Raw genomic sequence first — 17,133 nt, forward strand, 5'->3', positions numbered from 1 at the left:
AAACCATTATTATTAACCTAGAACAAGATAAGTGTTTCAACAAAACTATATCATATTCCTTTAATTATAGCTACATGTTTACTATCATCATATGTCAATTATTCAGCCCCTGGGTAAGGTGATGTTGAATGGTGCAGGCATGTAGTGTAATAGACACCACCATTCAAGGGGGCAGTGAAGCAAAAAATTGTAATTTAATGATATTAGAGACATGATTGAATCGAAGAATGTTACCTCCCCTTTAATATTTCTATTATCTGTGGTATTTCTTTTTTCTTCACTTAAATAAAATAAGAAATGCTGATAGTCAGTAGTCTTCCTCCTCCTCCTCCTCCTCCTCCTCCTCCTCCATCAGTTTTGAGCCAGTTGGTCTGGTGATGCATTGACTGGACACCATAAACATGCTATGATTTTTACATTTACATATTTTTAAGTCAAGCCTGCAGTCCATGTTGTTAACAAAGTCTTATTGTGATCATCATGATTGCACAAACTAATTTGACTACACAAACTAATTCCTTGCATTAACAACAACATGGTGTTGTGTAACCAAGCTCACTGCTTTCCAATGATGACTTCTGGCTCTGCTGCTATCATTTGCATGGTAAGGAAAGATATCTGAAGAGACTAGAAATATTTCAGTCAACAGGAAGATTGTTTTAAGTTCCTAGTACCATTACTAAATGTTATAACAATATGTTTCCTTTTCTTGCTGACTATGAGATGTATCCTTCCTTCATCAACATTTTACTTTCACATTTAAATTTTAAGCCTGTGCTGATATGAAGGATATTAATTTTTAGTTCAATTCCCAGACAAAGACATTGAGACCTTATCTTGTTACGAATGTTAAATGCTATTCTAAAAGCTGTAGCTCATCACAGGATCATGTTGTCACTTGGAGCTGTATGACTAAAATGTCAACAAAATATCTTGCAACAAAGTACTCGGCATTTAGAACAAATGTATCATAAGAAAACATGAAGTGTTCTATCTTCCATTGTTCTATTGCTTCTGAAATGATGGACAATCTCAATGTGAGTGGTATATGCTCTGTCTCTTTTGCACCACTGACAGTGGTGTACTAGCCAACCTAAAATTGTGTGTTTCTCATAGGTCACAGTGTACACTAGCATATATCTAGACTAGGGAAAAAAATTTCAGAAACTTTTTTGGAACACAGTACTGTGTGAACGTGAAATATACTTGAGGGAAATCAGAAAAAAATGGATGAGACATGTCTGAGGTATGTGCTGAGGTTTGCAGAACTAAGCAATCTGGCAGAAATGTAAATAGTAGATGGAAACATTATTGGAATGACAATGAGTGGAATATGCAACATAGAGGTTCCTGAAGGAACAGAACATACTTGCGCTCACAAGTCCATCATGTATGTGTAATTTTCCTGATAATGAAGTTTGCATGTGTTGTATCTCTCTGGTTAGCAGAAAACCTTGCCTCAGCGTCATAAGATGATGGCATTACTCTCTTGAATTTCTGGCTGATTATTTGTTTTCTCTTCCTTGTTACCAAGAATGGAGATGAAACTTCTGCAAGGTTCACAGGAGAGCTTCTGTAAAGTTTGGAAGGTAGGAGATGAGGTACTGGCAGAAGTAAAGCTGTGGGGATGGGGCATGAGTCATGCTTGGGTAGCTCAGCTGGTAGAGCACTTGCCCACGAAAGGCAAAGGCCCCGAGTTCGAGTCTCGGTCCGGCACACAGTTTTAATCTGCCAGGAAGTTTCATATCAGCACACACTCCGCTGCAGAGTGACAATCTCATTCTGGAAGAATGGAGATGCCCACAACGGCAGCTTCCAGTTTCCAGAAGAAAATTTTTTCTATCATTTGTATCACTTCTTTTTGTAAATCCATATAACCCACAGTTGATTTGCTCTGTTGTTTCCTCCCATAAACCTTGTGTATTCTACAATAACTGTGGTTTTTTCAAACTGAAGCGGCTGTTCCTTTATATAACCAGTGATCAGCTGTGTTTGAAAATCAAAGATAATATTTTGCACTGTTGCTCAGCTTTTGTCATGAAAGGATCGACACATCATTTTAATATTAGACTGACATGTGTAATTCTTTGTAAACTATTAAAAAAAATTTTCCACAAGTCATAACTGTTCCTGTTGTACAAATTTTAATTTTATGCAGTTCTTGATGACCTTGGGGCATTATATGTAATCTGTCATAGTTGATGTGATAGCCTGAATGACTAAGCACTGGTGTATGCTTGCAGAACCTCTGACAAATAATTCACGTATCAAAATGAAAATGCCAAATAAGAATGAATAAGACTTGCCACAATATGGAATTCAAGAAAACAGTAAGATGTACCTATTTTTATTTTCTGGTATTGAATTGTGTCCTCATTTGCAGATGCTAAAATCAACAATTCCCATGGATATACTTATTTTAGGTGATATTATTTCATCCAAAGTTACAGGTCCACAACTTCATTTAATGTCTGAGTTGATACTTAGATCTGAACAACAAACAGAAAGTTAATGGATTCTTCATTTATTTTTAATTGCTACCACAAACATAAATACAAATGTGATGCTCTCCAATATGACTGCCATCAGTGTTGCCACTGTACCTTTATTCAAAACAAAAATGTTTTGTACCATCTGAAATGACATATATGCTGTCATAATAACCACTATCTGTCACTGCTGATACTCTCAGCCCACCTCCACCTGAAGCTGCTTCTTTTGTAATAGTGACCTGTGACAGCATTGTTATGGCATCAATCATATTATGTCACAATTAAAACATCTCTTTCCATTCATACTATCATTTAATAAATTATTTTAAAGTTATGCCAAATGCCAACTTAACAGAAGATTTAGTGTATCAAAATAAAAATTGCAGAACCTAATGGGTTATTGGCTCTCTTCACATGCAAAATACATTTGTAATATATTTATAGAACTGGGTTAACATGAGGATAGGAGGGCTAAATACATACATAAACAAAAATATCTTCTATAATGCCAAAATAAAAATTGAAGAGAATACTATTATGTGCAGTAAATGATCGCATTTGGTTATGGGAATACAAATATGAAATAGAATTTTAACAATATTAGGGATAGGTTACATTGCTACTCACTGAGTTTTCCTTGAAAGAAGGCTTGGGCTGAAAGCTATAATGTATAACACTCTTTTCATTGCGCCCCATGTCTGATACTCAACAGGTCATCTTTCATTGTTTGAAATAACATTTTGTCAAGGCAAAATATTTTAATAGTTATCAGTGTTCTGGTTAATTATTATTTTAATTAGTTACAAAATTGTTAAGGCTTTCATGGCCACTTGTTGATAAGCTGGATGTTGGTCTCTGTCCCTGGTTCTTTGTCAAATGTTTGTTTGATGATTTTTCTGACACTGCCAGAATGAGTGGCTGACATTGTCAAAGATTCACCCTACATTGCAGGTGGTGGATATTAATTGAAACCTCATCTCTTAGGTTGAACCCATAATATGAATTGAGGTATTTTGGTGTTGATCTTTGACTCATACATCAATAACTTAAAAGGACTTTTTTAAAAGTATTTAAAAAGGAGTTGACCAGTGCCAGGTGTCATGGAAGCTGTCCCCACTAAAATCTACCAGTATGAGGTGGTTTGGCTTTCAATACACTTTAGTAAAATTAGGCACAGTTTTAAAAATTAAACCAAAACCAAAAGCTGGAATCACACAATGGGAGGTGAGAGAGTAAATATAGGCAAAATGACTTATGTATAAACAAGTGGATAATTTCAAGCTATTTTATGTTGTGGACAAAAATGTCTATTACATTAGATCAGAACAAGCTTTTATTTAGGAAAAATTTAGGGAGTGATTAACAAAGAGCCTTGCTTCTGAGTCAATTAGATGTAGAATGAGTGCTTGTAATCAGTCTTACATTGAAAAAAAAGTGGAGAACTGAACAAAAGTATATTACAATAGATAACCATTTTTCTCAGTCACAGGTGCAATGTCTCTGAAGACACACTTGAAAGGCTTTCTTAGATTAAATTATTTGAACTGGATTTTACGGGGTGGCTGGTAGAGTCACAAATTAAAATTTGAGGTATTTTCCAGGTTTTCATGGTTCAGTTTTACTTTTTCTGGGTCTCTCATTTTTTGTTATAGTAAATAAATACCTTCCTATCTACTTGTTATCAAAACGTGACCATAAACATTCAATTTTCTAAAATAAAGAGTGCCTGTCAGTCAATACTATATGTTGTTGTTGTTGTGGTCTTCAGTCCTAAGACTGGTTTGATGTAGCTCTCCATGCTACTCTATCCTGTGCAAACTCCTTCATCTCCCAGTACCTACTGCAGCCTACATCCTTCTGAATCTGCTTAGTGTATTCATCTCTTGGTCTCCCTCTACGATTGTTACCCTCCACCCTGCCCTCCAGTACTAAATTGGTGATCCCTTGATGCCTCAGAACATGTCCTACCAACCGATCCCTTCTTCTAGTCAAGTTGTGCCGCAAACTCCTCTTCTCCCCAGTTCTATTCAATACCTCCTCATTAGTTATGTGATCTACACATATAATCTTCAGCACTCTTCTGTAGCACCACATTTCGAAAGCTTCTATTCCCTTCTTGTCTAAACTATTTATCATCCATGTTTCACTTCTATACATGGCTACACTCCATACAAATACTTTCAGAAACGACTTCCTGGCACTTAAATCAATGCTTGATGTTAACAAATTTCTCTTCTTCAGAAATTCTTTCCTTGCCATTGCCAGTCTACATTTTATATCCTTTCTAATTCAACCATCATCAGTTATTTTGCTTCCCAAATAGCAAAACTCCTTTACTACTTTAAGTGTCTCATTTCCTAATCTAATTCCCTCAGCATCACCCGACGTAATTCAACTACATTCCATTATCCTCGTTTTGCTTTTGTTGATGTTCATCTTATACCCTCCTTTCAAGAAACTGTCCATTCCGTTCAACTGCTCTTCCAAGTCCTTTGCTGTCTCTGACAGAATTACAATGTCATCTGCGAACCTCAAAGTTTTTATTTCTTCTCCATGGATTTTAATACCTACTCCAAACTTTTCTTTTGTTTCCTTTACTGCTTGCTCAATATACAGATTGAATAGCATCGGGGAGAGGCTACAACCCTGTCTCACTCCCTTCCCAACCACTGCTTCCCTTTCATGCCCCTCGACTCTTATAACTGCCATCTGCTTTCTGTACAAATTGTAAATAGCCTTTCTCTCCGTGTATTTTACCCCTGCCACCTTCAGAATTTGAAAGAGAGTATTCCAGTCAACATTGTCAAAAGCTTTCTCTAAGTCTACAAATTCTAGAAACATATGTTTGCCTTTCCGTGATCTATTTCCTAAGACAAGTCGTAGGGTCAGTATTACCTCACATGTTCCAACATTTCCACGGAATCCAAACTGATCTTCCCGAAGGTCGGCTTCTACCAGTTTTTCCATTCGTCTGTAAAGAATTCGTGTTAGTATTTTGCAGTTGTGACTTATTAAACTGATAGTTTGGTAATTTTCACATCTGTCAACACCTGCTTTCTTTGGGATTGGAATTATTATATTCTTCTTGAAGCCTGAGGGAATTTCTCCTGTCTCATACATCTTGCTCACCAGATGGTAGAGTTTTGTCAGGACTGGGTCTCCCAAGGCTGTCAGTAGTTCTAAAGGAATGTTGTCTACTCCCGGGGCCTTGTTTCGACTAAGGTCTTTCAGTGCTCTGTCAAACTCTTCACACAGTATCCTATCTCCCATTTCATCTTCATCTACCTCCTCTTCCATTTCCATAATATTGTCCTCAAGAACATCGCCCCTGTATAGACCCTCTACATACTCCTTCCACCTTTCTGCTTTCCCTTCTTTGCTTAGAACTGGGTTACCATCTGAGCTCTTGATATTCATGCAAGTGGTCCTCTTTTCTCCAAAGGTCTCTTTAATTTTCCTGTAGGCAGTATCTATCTTACCCCTCGTGAGATAAGCCTCTACATTCTTACATTTGTCCTCTAGCCATCCCTGCTTAGCCATTTTGCTCTTCCTGTCGATCTCATTTTTCAGACGTTTGTATTCCTTTTTGCCTGCTTCACTTACTGCATTATTGTATTTTCTCCTTTCATCAATTAAATTCAGTATCTCTTCTGTTACCCAAGGATTTCTACTAGCCCTCGTCTTTTTACCTACTTGATCCTCTGCTGCCTCCACTATTTCATTCCTCAAAGCTACCATTCTTTATCTATGGTATTTCTTTCCCCCATTCCTGTCAATTGTTCCCTTATGCTCTCTCTGAAACTCTATAGAACCTCTCATTCTTCAGTTTATCCAGGTCCCATCTCCTTAAATTCCCACTTTTTTGCATTTCTTCAGTTGTAATCTACAGTTCATAACCAATAGATTGTGGTCAGAGTCCACATCTGCCCCTGGAAATGTCTTACAATTTAAAACCTGGTTCCTAAATCTCTGTCTTACCATTATATAATCTATCTGAAACCTAGTATCACCAGGGTTCTTCCATATATACAACCTTCTTTCATGATTCTTGAACCAAGTGTTAGCTATGATTAAGTTATGCTCTGTGCAAAATTCTATCAGGCGTCTTCCTCTTTCATTTCTTAGCCCCAATCCATATTCACCTACTACGTTTCCTTGTCTCCCTTTTCCTACTACCGAATTGCAGTCACCCATGACTATTAAATTTTTGTCTCCCTTCACTACCTGAATAATTTCTTTTATCTCATCATACATTTCTTCAATTTCTTCATCATCTGCAGAGCTAGTTGGCATATAAACTTGTACTACTGTAGTAGGTGTGGGCTTCATCTCTATCTTGGCCACAGTAACGTGTTCACTATGCTGTTTGTAGTAGCTTACCCACACTCCTAGTCTTTATTCATTATTAAACCTACTCCTGCATTACCCCTCTTTGATTTTGTATTTATAACCCTGTATTCACGTGACCAAAAGTCTTGTTCCTTCTGCCACCAAACTTCACTAATTCCCACTATATCTAACTTTAACCTATCCATTTCCCTTTTTAAATTTTCTAATCTACCTGCCCGATTAAGGAATCTGACATTCCATGCTCCGATCCGTAGAACGCCAGTTTTCTTTCTCCTGATAACAACGTCCTCTTGAGTAGTCCCCACCCGGAGATCCAAATGGGGGACTATTTTACCTCCAGAATATTTTACCCAAGAGGACGCCATCATCATTTAATCATACAGTAAAGCTGCATGCCCTCAGGAAAAATTACAGCTGTAGTTTCCCCTTGCTTTCAGCCGTTCACAGTACCAGCACAGCAAGGCCATTTTGGTTAGTGTTATAGGGCCAGATCATATTTCACTAAGCTGAGTTTCTTAATGCATACAAATATTCTTACAAAACAGTTTTCCAAACAATTTCATTACACAGAAAATACTACGATCATATACTAAATATGAACATGTTTGTCCTCAAGTCATTAAAATAGTAACAGAAAAAAGTTTATATCATAAAACCTGATGAAACATACTTCATCATTTGTTTTTCGATAACTCTGAGATTGATTCTTCTATTTCAGCCATACGAGCTAAATATCTCATGTTTTTAATTTCCAGTTCTTAGATTTGACTACTTTTGTGTTTTTCATGAGATTCCTGTTCCATTTTTTTCTCTCTGTTTTTAAGCAGTTAAGCCAAATATTCTTATACCTAGAATGAGCATCATGCATTGAATGTATGAAACTTTTGTTGATTCCTGAACGTTCCACATCTTCTGCATCTTGGTCAGATACATAAATTCATTGTTGTGCCCCCAGGCAATCTTCATGTTGATTTTCCAATAAACACTGTGAGTTTACAGAAAAGCCACAGTCAATGCTTGCACTGTCATGGTATAAGATAAGAATCTCATTAACAAAATCCTTAACATTTTCACAAGCCTTCTGTGAACTGCAGATTAAATCCATCCAAAATTTATCAAGATGAGTTTGAGACTTGTTGAATGGTCTAAGTTCACCTTTTATGTACAGTTGACTGCAAAGATCCATGTATTCTTGTTTTACATGGTTGGACTTAATGCCAGAGAGTCTAGCATTATACAACAGAATTTCTAAACATAATGATAACAATTTTTCAGCTGATGGATCTATACATGAAATTCCCTGTGTGAGCTTATACTTTAAAGGCAAATGTTGTTTTAATGTGTCTAATATTCCTAAAATGTATGTTTACATTTCTTGTTTTAGATGTAGAATGTTCAGCTCTGATGGTCTGTTGTGTTTTCTCAGTAGTAAAGTCAACATCAAACTTTCTTATTGTAACTAAATTATTTTGTTTTTGTTTTTTTCCCTGTAAAGTCTATCTTCCAAAATGAAAGAGTAGATTATAAGATATAATAGTAGATAATTCCATGCTGCATCTGAGAAAGCTGTGAAGACCACAAGTTACTGTACAAGAATGGAGCCGTGGGATTAGTTGTCTGGTACTTTCACACAAAAGGCTCACCTAATGATGCTGTTGCACCAGAAAAAGCATGTTTTGATGCTAGCATTTTATCACTGAGAGCATCACATACAGTTTCAAAGCTCTGTGTAGTTGGCACAGATTTTTCATTTATTGATTCTGAAACATATTTGTTTAAAGTAGGCAACATTCACAGTTCTCTCTAAGCAACATCAATAGCATATATTGATCTGACTGAACAAATTTTTTTAGCGAAGATTGTACTTTAAAATATTCTGTATATTGTGCTCTGCTATCAGGAGAATAAATCAGCCAAAAAAGGCAATAATGTTCCAATTAGTTTTTATTATAACGATCTTAAATGCTCCATGTACCACATGAAGCTCTCAACTGCCTATATCTAGAAGACCCATACCATTAAACAATCCCTTAATCTCTGCATTTAAATCCATGAGTATTTTAAAGTTTAAATTAGGGTCATCCATAGATGCTTGTAAAATTTTATTCAAATTATCCATTCCAACAAAAGATTTTAGTCCTGCAAATCTACAGCAGAAGTGAAGTACACAAAAAAAGAAAAAATCAAAATATCATTCTAATGTTTGAGAGGATTCTGGATTCCAAAACCATACAGTGGTGTCCATCTGTGCTTTCTTTGCAACAGTGTTTAAACTTTTATCAAAGGCTACAACCATATCTTCACAAAAATAAGTAAGGAGATCTGTTCTCTGATAATATGGGGAAGATTGCTGTAAACTATACTATAAGCCAATTTTACCCTGTGTAGCTACATTCTTTGTGTTATTTTTAAATCAGGATACATCAGTGGAAATATGAATGAACATTCTGAAGAACAATGGAATATTATATGGCTCATTACAATATGAAGACACCATGGTAATGTCATCTGATAACATAAATGATCTCAATGATATTGATATTTCAGCTTTCGGTGACTAACTCTACTGTAAACCTTGCAGAAGTTGAAATATTTTCAGGCCCACATGCAATTGTAGTGCTTCCCAAAAACAAGAACTCTACATTAGACTTATCACACATACTTAATGTAAGAAGTTTTGCATTTTAATATTTACATAGACAGTAGCAGTAAGTTCAAAGAGTATCTTGTAGACACTTATTTAAATAGCTTCCATAGTTAAAGTTCTGCAAGCAGAGAGAAAATTTAGATTTTTTGCAATAAAAATTGTTTTCACTTTTTAAACAACAGCAACATACTCTTAATACCCTTGCAAGCCAATTTTCATGCCTTGCTTAAAACACATTATGTTTCTTTCATTACATACACTATGTGATCAAAAGTATCCAGACATCCCCAAAAATATATCTTTTTCATATTAGGTGCATTGTGCTGCCATCTACTGCCAGGTACTCCATATCAGCAACCTCAGTAGTCATTAGACATTGTGAGAGAGCAGAATGAGGCACTCCGTGGAACTCACGGACTTTGAACATGGCCAAGTGATTGGGTGTCATTTGTGTCATACGTCTGTACGTGAAATTTCCACACTCCTACTAAACATCCATAGGTCCACTGTTTCTGATGTGATAGTGAAGTGGAAACATGAAGGGATATACAGCACAAAAGCGTACAGGCCGACCTCGTCTGTTGATTGACAGTCCGCTGACAGTTGAAGAGGGTCATAATGTGTAATAGGCAGGAATCTATCCAGACCATCACACAGGAATTCCAAACTGCATCAGGATCCACTGCAAGTACTATGACAGTTAAATGGGAGGTGATAAAACTTGGATTTCATAGTTGAGCGGCTGCCTATAGGCCATGCATCGTATGTGTAAATACCAAACAATGCCTTTCTTGGTGTAAGGAGCATAAACATTGGATGATTGAACAGTGGAAAAACATTGATGGAGTGACAAATCACGGTACACAATGTGGTGATCTGATGGCAGGGTGTGGGTATAGTGAATGACTGGTGATCATCATCTGCCAGTGTGTGTAATGCCAACAGTGGTGGTTTTATTATGGTGTGGTCATGTTTCTCATGGAGGGAGCTTGCACTCATTGTTGTTTTGTGTTGCACTATCACATTACAGGCCTACATTGATGTTTTAAGCACCTTCTTGCTTCCCACTGTTGAAGAGCAATTCAGGGATGGCAATTGAATCTTTCAAGACAATCGAGCATTTATTCTTAATGTATGGCCTGTGGCAGAGCAGTTACATGACAATAGCATCCCTGTAATTGACTGGCCAGCACAGAGTCCTGACCTGAATCATACATAACACCTTTGGGATGTTTTGTGCCAGGCCTCTCCGACCGACATTGATACCTCTCCTCAGTGCAGCACTACATGGAGAATGGGCTGCCATTCCCCAAGAAACCTTCCAGCACCTGACTGAACATATGCATGTGAGAATTGAAGCTATCATCAAGGCTAAGGGTGGGCCAACACCATACTGAATTTCAATGTTACTGATGGAGGATGCCACAAACTTTGGAAGTCATTTTCAGCCAGGTGTCCGGATACTTTTAATTACACAGTGTATGTTGGCAACATTGAATTTGCTTTTTCTGTTGTTACTCTTTTGTTTGTATAGTACATTGTCTTTCTGGTAAATTTTCATGATTTTGAATGATTGTGTCCCTACATAGCAAACGGTTACCAAATATTCTGAAATGAAAAAAGGTTAAAAATGTTATATATTCAACAAGTTTCATGGTTTTTGGAACTTACCTTTTCCTGAAGACTTACTGCAGGTGGCCTTTGTTCTTGCATTCACTTTATGACTGTCAAGCTTCAAAAACATGTTGATAGACAAAGATTGTCTTCTATGTTCTTGTGCTTGTTCGAATGTGTATGACTGGTGTTATACCCAGGAACAACATAACAAATATATCACATTTCTACAGTTTATTAACGCAACACTGATACAAATAATTCTGCCACCAAGTGCCAAGTGGTAGGTGAACACTTTATGAAAAAATATAAATTGATGGTGGTTGTACCAACATACAGAAACTGCAAGTGGAATGTGGAATTCTGGCAGGAGTCGTAGGTCTATTGACACACTAAGCCTAATGATTGTTGAAGTCCAAGTTACAGTATGGAAGCCTGATTCTAAGGCCAGAGCACATCAAGACAGCATCAAGCAGCAGGTACACCAGTCCAAGACATGAAACAGTCTAACACAGCGTACTGCAGCAAGATTGTGGAATAGAACATAGCATGATGAAAACTGGCTTGCAGACATTGGTGGCATTGTAAAATAAGGCTCCATAGTTAATGTAGCCAGCAGCCGCAGTCACCGTATATTTTGGGCAGTCAGTCGCTGTGTGTTCTGGTTGGCCAATCATTGTGGCTCTTCAGCACCCTTGCAAAGGCAGCCTGTGATGTTAGCAGCGGGCCACACATGGAGAAATTTGGCCAATGATGAGTTTCTTGGTTGTGCATAATGTAGCATGCCATTGCTTGATGTGGAGATTTAATAGGAGTGGTAACCACAACTGGGAAGAGCTGCTTGCCACATAGAAGATTCAAGAGAAGTAAAAACATAGCTGACAAACAAAAGCTGAACGAAGTGAAAATGAGTGTAAGAAGAGTAATGAGAAAATCCTTCAATGATTTTGAAAGTATGACATTGTCAACTGACCTGAGAAAAACCCTAAGACATTTTGGTTGTGTGTAAAAATCAGTAAGTGGGTGAAAATCATCGATTCATTCTCTCAGTGACCACACTGGCACCAAAACGGAAGATAACAGAGAGAAGGCCAAAATACTGAATTCGGTCTTCTGAAGTTGTTTCACCATGGAAAATCATATCACTGTCCCTCCTTTCAATCATCATACAAAACATTGAAATGGCAGCTATTGAGATAACTGATCGCGGAATTGAGAAGCAGCTACAATCAGTATGGAAAGGCTTCAGGACCAGATGAGATACCCATAAGATTCTATAAAGATTATGTGAAAGAACTTGCTCCTCTTCTGGCAGTAATTTATTGTAGATCACTTGAGCAATGAAAGGTACCTAATGACGAAAAAAATGCAGGTCATTTCCAATTTTAAAAAAGGCTGCAAGACAGATCCACACAATTATAGACCTGTATCATTGATGTCAATCTGTTGTAGAATTACAGAACATGTTTTATGATAAAGAATTATGATTTTTTGGAAAATGAACATCTTCTCTATAAAAATCAACATGGATCCAGCAAACAGAGATCCTGTGAAACTCAGATTGCTCTCATCCTCCGTAAGATCCACAGCGCAGTGGACAACAGCTCTCAGGTTGATGCCGTGTTCCTTGATTTCAGTAAGGCATTCGACTCTGTACTGCATTGCCATTAAATGAAAAAAATATGAGCTTATGGAGTATCGGAGCAGACCTGCAACTGGATTCAAGACTTTCTTGCAGATAGAACTCAACGAGTCACTCTTAAAGGAAATAAATTGACAGATGTAAAGGTAATATCCAGAGTACCACAGGAAAGTGTGATAGGACTGTTGCTGTTTACAGTGTATCTAAATGATCTAGTAGAAAGTGTCGGATGCTCTTTAAGGCTATTCACTGATGATGCATTTGTCTGTACCAAAATAGCAATGTCAGGAGATAGTAAGAAATTGCAGAGTGACCTGCAGAGAATTGATGAATGGTGCAGACTCTGGCAGTTGACCCTGAATGTAAATAAATGTAACATATTGTACATACATAGGAAAAGAAATTCACTACTGTACAGCTACACTATTGATGACAAACAGCTGAAGACACCATCTACCATAACATATCTAGGTGTAACTATCCAGAGTAACCATAAGTGGAATGACCATATCAAACAGATAGTGGGAAAAGCAGACACCAGACTCAGATTCATCAAAAGAATCTTAAGGAAATGTAACTCATCCTTGAAAGAAGTGGCTTATAAGATGCTTGTTCGCCCGATTCTTGAGTACTGTTCACCCATCTGGGATCCCTATCAGGTAGGACTTATAGAGGAGATAGAGAAGATCCAATGAAGAGTGGCATGTTTTGTCACAGGATCGTTTTAGCTGGTGAGATAATGTTATGTAAGTGCTAAACAAATTCCACTGGCAGACATTACAAGAGAGGCATTGTGCATCACAGAGAGTTTTACTATTGAAATTTTGGGACAGCACTTTTCAGGAGGAGTCGGACAACATATTACTTCCCTCCACATACATCTCACTTATGGACCACGAGGAGAAAATTCAAGAAATTAGAGCCAATACAGAGGCTTACTGACAATCATTCTTCCCATGCACTATTCACAAGTGGAACAGAGGTGGAGGGATCAGATAGTGGTTCTGAAAGTACCCTCCGCCACACACTATTAGGTGGCTTGTGGAGTATGATGTGGATGTAGATGAGAAGCAATGTTTATAGAAGTATTGCTGCTCCCAGTATATGCGAAACCTGTCTCACCATTTTCTCTCTTGACCAACAGAAAAGTGAATTCATAAGAAGCTTGATACAAAATTATGCCTTTCGCTTTTCCCATGATTGTGTCACAAAAATTGTTCACATTTTGTCATAAATAAGAAAAATAACAAATCACATTGTATATTAACAACTGAAATTTATGTAACATTCAGTGATACCAACAGGGCCTTTAATGTGGCGGAACAGAACAGAATGGAATATCAATATTTTGTTAACTTTTATACTTATTTCATGAGCTTACACAACAAAAAAATTTATTTATAATATTTGCTTGTATACAAAATAACAGCACATATTAGGTACGTGAATTTGAGATGTGCATGCATTCCAACTACTTACATGTTCTGCCCCTTGCTGCGTGCCCTGTCATCTAAATTAGGATGAGTCATATTTTGTCAACCATTGAAGTGATGTAACAAAATGAGAACAAAAAGCACAAGAGAAAAATTTTTGTTCCTGTTTTAATAAGAAGGGTAAATATTGACTTTATTGTATAAAAGTAATAATAGAGCAGAATGTTTCAAATTCCAGGACTTCATTTGAATTACCCAATTTTTCAAGATTATGTAAGCTTTCTGGCTAATTCTCAGTTTTCAAGGATCCAATTACCATCAGTCACCCTTTTTTTAACTTTGAACCTACTGTGCTCTTATCAATAGCCACTTTTCAATGTTCTACATAAATTTCTTTACATTTGTTACTTTATTATCCCAACCAGTGGACATCAGTATGGATGCAGATGAACTTGCATGAGTCATGGCAGTGCAGTGCAGGAAGCTGTTGTGGATGTTATCACAGAGGGGAGAACCACTGACTCAGCTGTTTACCTGCTGGCAATAATAGGCTGACCCTCTCAGTTCTTAAGCTGACTTTGCCCAGCTAGGACCCCATCTTCATATGGCCCCATACTCTTGGTTAGCTTGCGACTTATATAGTCATTTGCACTGATCATGTTTTGAGCTTTTTCCCTGCCCGTCCCTGTACAGTGTTGAGACCCTCTGCTCTCCTATAGATTGGCCTACACATAAAGTCTTTCAGGGTACAGTTTCCTGGCTTCCATAGTTGAGACATCACTGGCTGGAGTAGTTACATTTGTGCTGACAGGATGGTTTTGCAGTGTTGTCAGACCAAGCTGATACAAACATGCTGACAGAGAATATTCTTATGTGAGTGGTGCTTTTATTTATTTATTTATTTATTTTTTTCAAAGTGTTAGTTTGTGGCCAGCATCAACCACCATTTTTGCAATTCTGGCAGTAATAGTTGGACTTCTAGAAGCAGTGACAAAAGCTGCAGCAGGAGTAAATATAGGAGTTTCTCAGATGAATAGGGAACTGACCTGCTCTCACTCCACGCTGGTGGTGGGTCAGGCACCGACAGAGAAGCCTTCTCTCCAGCCATCCCAAACACAGTTTGCAGGTTCAATGAGTTTATGGAAAGATGGGAGAATTACCTGTGCCTGATGTTACTGCACTGCCCGGTACGGTGTATCATTGATCCAGCTGTATAGGCCACCACGTTATTGTCCAGCAGCACAGGGTTGTACAGAACTGTGAAAAATTTGGAACCCTCTACGGAGCCTGAGAAATTTAACTTTGAGGAACTCTGTCAGTGTTCACACACTTGGCAACTTGGTTGCAGTTTAACGAGAGCAACAAGCACTGTGGGTAGTCAAATGTGGCCTGGGTTGCCAACCTGCAACACCCTTTGCACAAGTGCTGGTTTGTGTGTCCGCAATGTGCTACCTCATATGCCGACTCACTGATTAGGAACATGATCATTCATTTATCACTGAATCCTGAGGTCCACTCTAGGACATTGGTCTTGTCTTGACTGGTCTTTAGCCAAAGTTGGTCAGGTTTCTGAAGCAGATGAGCTTACATCAGTAGCAAAGAACTTAATTTCTAACAACTGACTGGTGGCATAGTTTGATAAACATAATAAACAGTCCCCAGTGCTCTGTGGGATTGACCAGGTGACCTTGTCTTCCACTGAGGAGCCATGTGTTGACAACATTGCTGTTTCTAGTTGGGTGGCAACACAACATTGCCCATCTTTGCTTGCCTCTACCTGTGTAGGACATTTGGCATTGGTTTGTGCAAGTTGGTGAGTTGTAGGATAGTCACTGGACGTCCTAGTGTTTTATCGGGTCACAGAGGATATTCCTGACAAGTATCAGCCCAGTGGGTTCTGCTAACATTGTGGTTGGGTGATTGACTGAGTTTCAGTTAGATATTGGAGCAATGGTCAGCCTAATTAGACACATGCAAGATCAGAGGCTACCCTGAATTGCAATGTCCACTGTGTCAATCTGTATCTTACAGTTAACAGTATATTACATTGTGGAGGTTAATTCACCATTGGTGCAGAATATTTTTGGTCTAGATGCCTTTTCCATTTTTGGCATCCAGATCATTGAAAACACTTAGCGTCCCAATCAGACCCCTTTCAAGATTTGGACTTTACTATGGTTGTACAGCCAACTGTTTGAGCATGTATTGGTCTGGGCAGACAAATTGAAGGGCTATGTCTCCCTTAAGCTGATAGAAATACCTGAATTTTGTCAACCATGTCCCATTCCCTTTGCCATGTGCAACAAGATCAAAGTCAACTCCCATACCTTCCAAATTTCATAGAACTTTTCCTGCAAAATCTGCACATCTAGCATGCCTGGACAAAAGGATACAGTGGAGACATGGCTTAGAAACAGTCTTGGGGATGTTTCCAGAATGAAATTTTCACTTCACAGCAGAGTGTGTGCTGATATGAAATTTCCTGGCAAATTAAAACTGTAGCCGGACTGAGACTCAAACTTGAGACCTTTGCCTTTCTGAATGACAACTCCTCCCATCCAATAAATGAATTTTTAGGTATGAAGAAGTAAATGTAAAAAAATATAAATTAAATAAATAAAAATAATTATATTGTGTAAAGAAAGCTAATGTTAAACTGACATTGTCCACATCATTCCATATTCATAATCTATGGGACAAGTATTAATGTAATGTAATGAACTGTCTGCTGTATAATTACATATCTAGACTTTCTGGGAAAAGCATTATTTGTTGCGGATTCTTCATGTTTGGTAGCCCATCTTAAGTGTGTATATTTGTGAACGAAATTCTACTTTTTCCAAACAATTTTTCAAGATAATCTCACATGTGTACTACTCTGTTGATGTCTCCGTACTTTGTGTTGCCATTCTCAGTGGGATGTAGCCATTTTTTGTTAGCTTTGTTTTTCAGGCT

The sequence above is a fragment of the Schistocerca serialis genome, chromosome 1 (assembly GCF_023864345.2).
Source record: "Schistocerca serialis cubense isolate TAMUIC-IGC-003099 chromosome 1, iqSchSeri2.2, whole genome shotgun sequence".
NCBI classification, from domain to species: Eukaryota; Metazoa; Arthropoda; class Insecta; order Orthoptera; family Acrididae; genus Schistocerca; species Schistocerca serialis.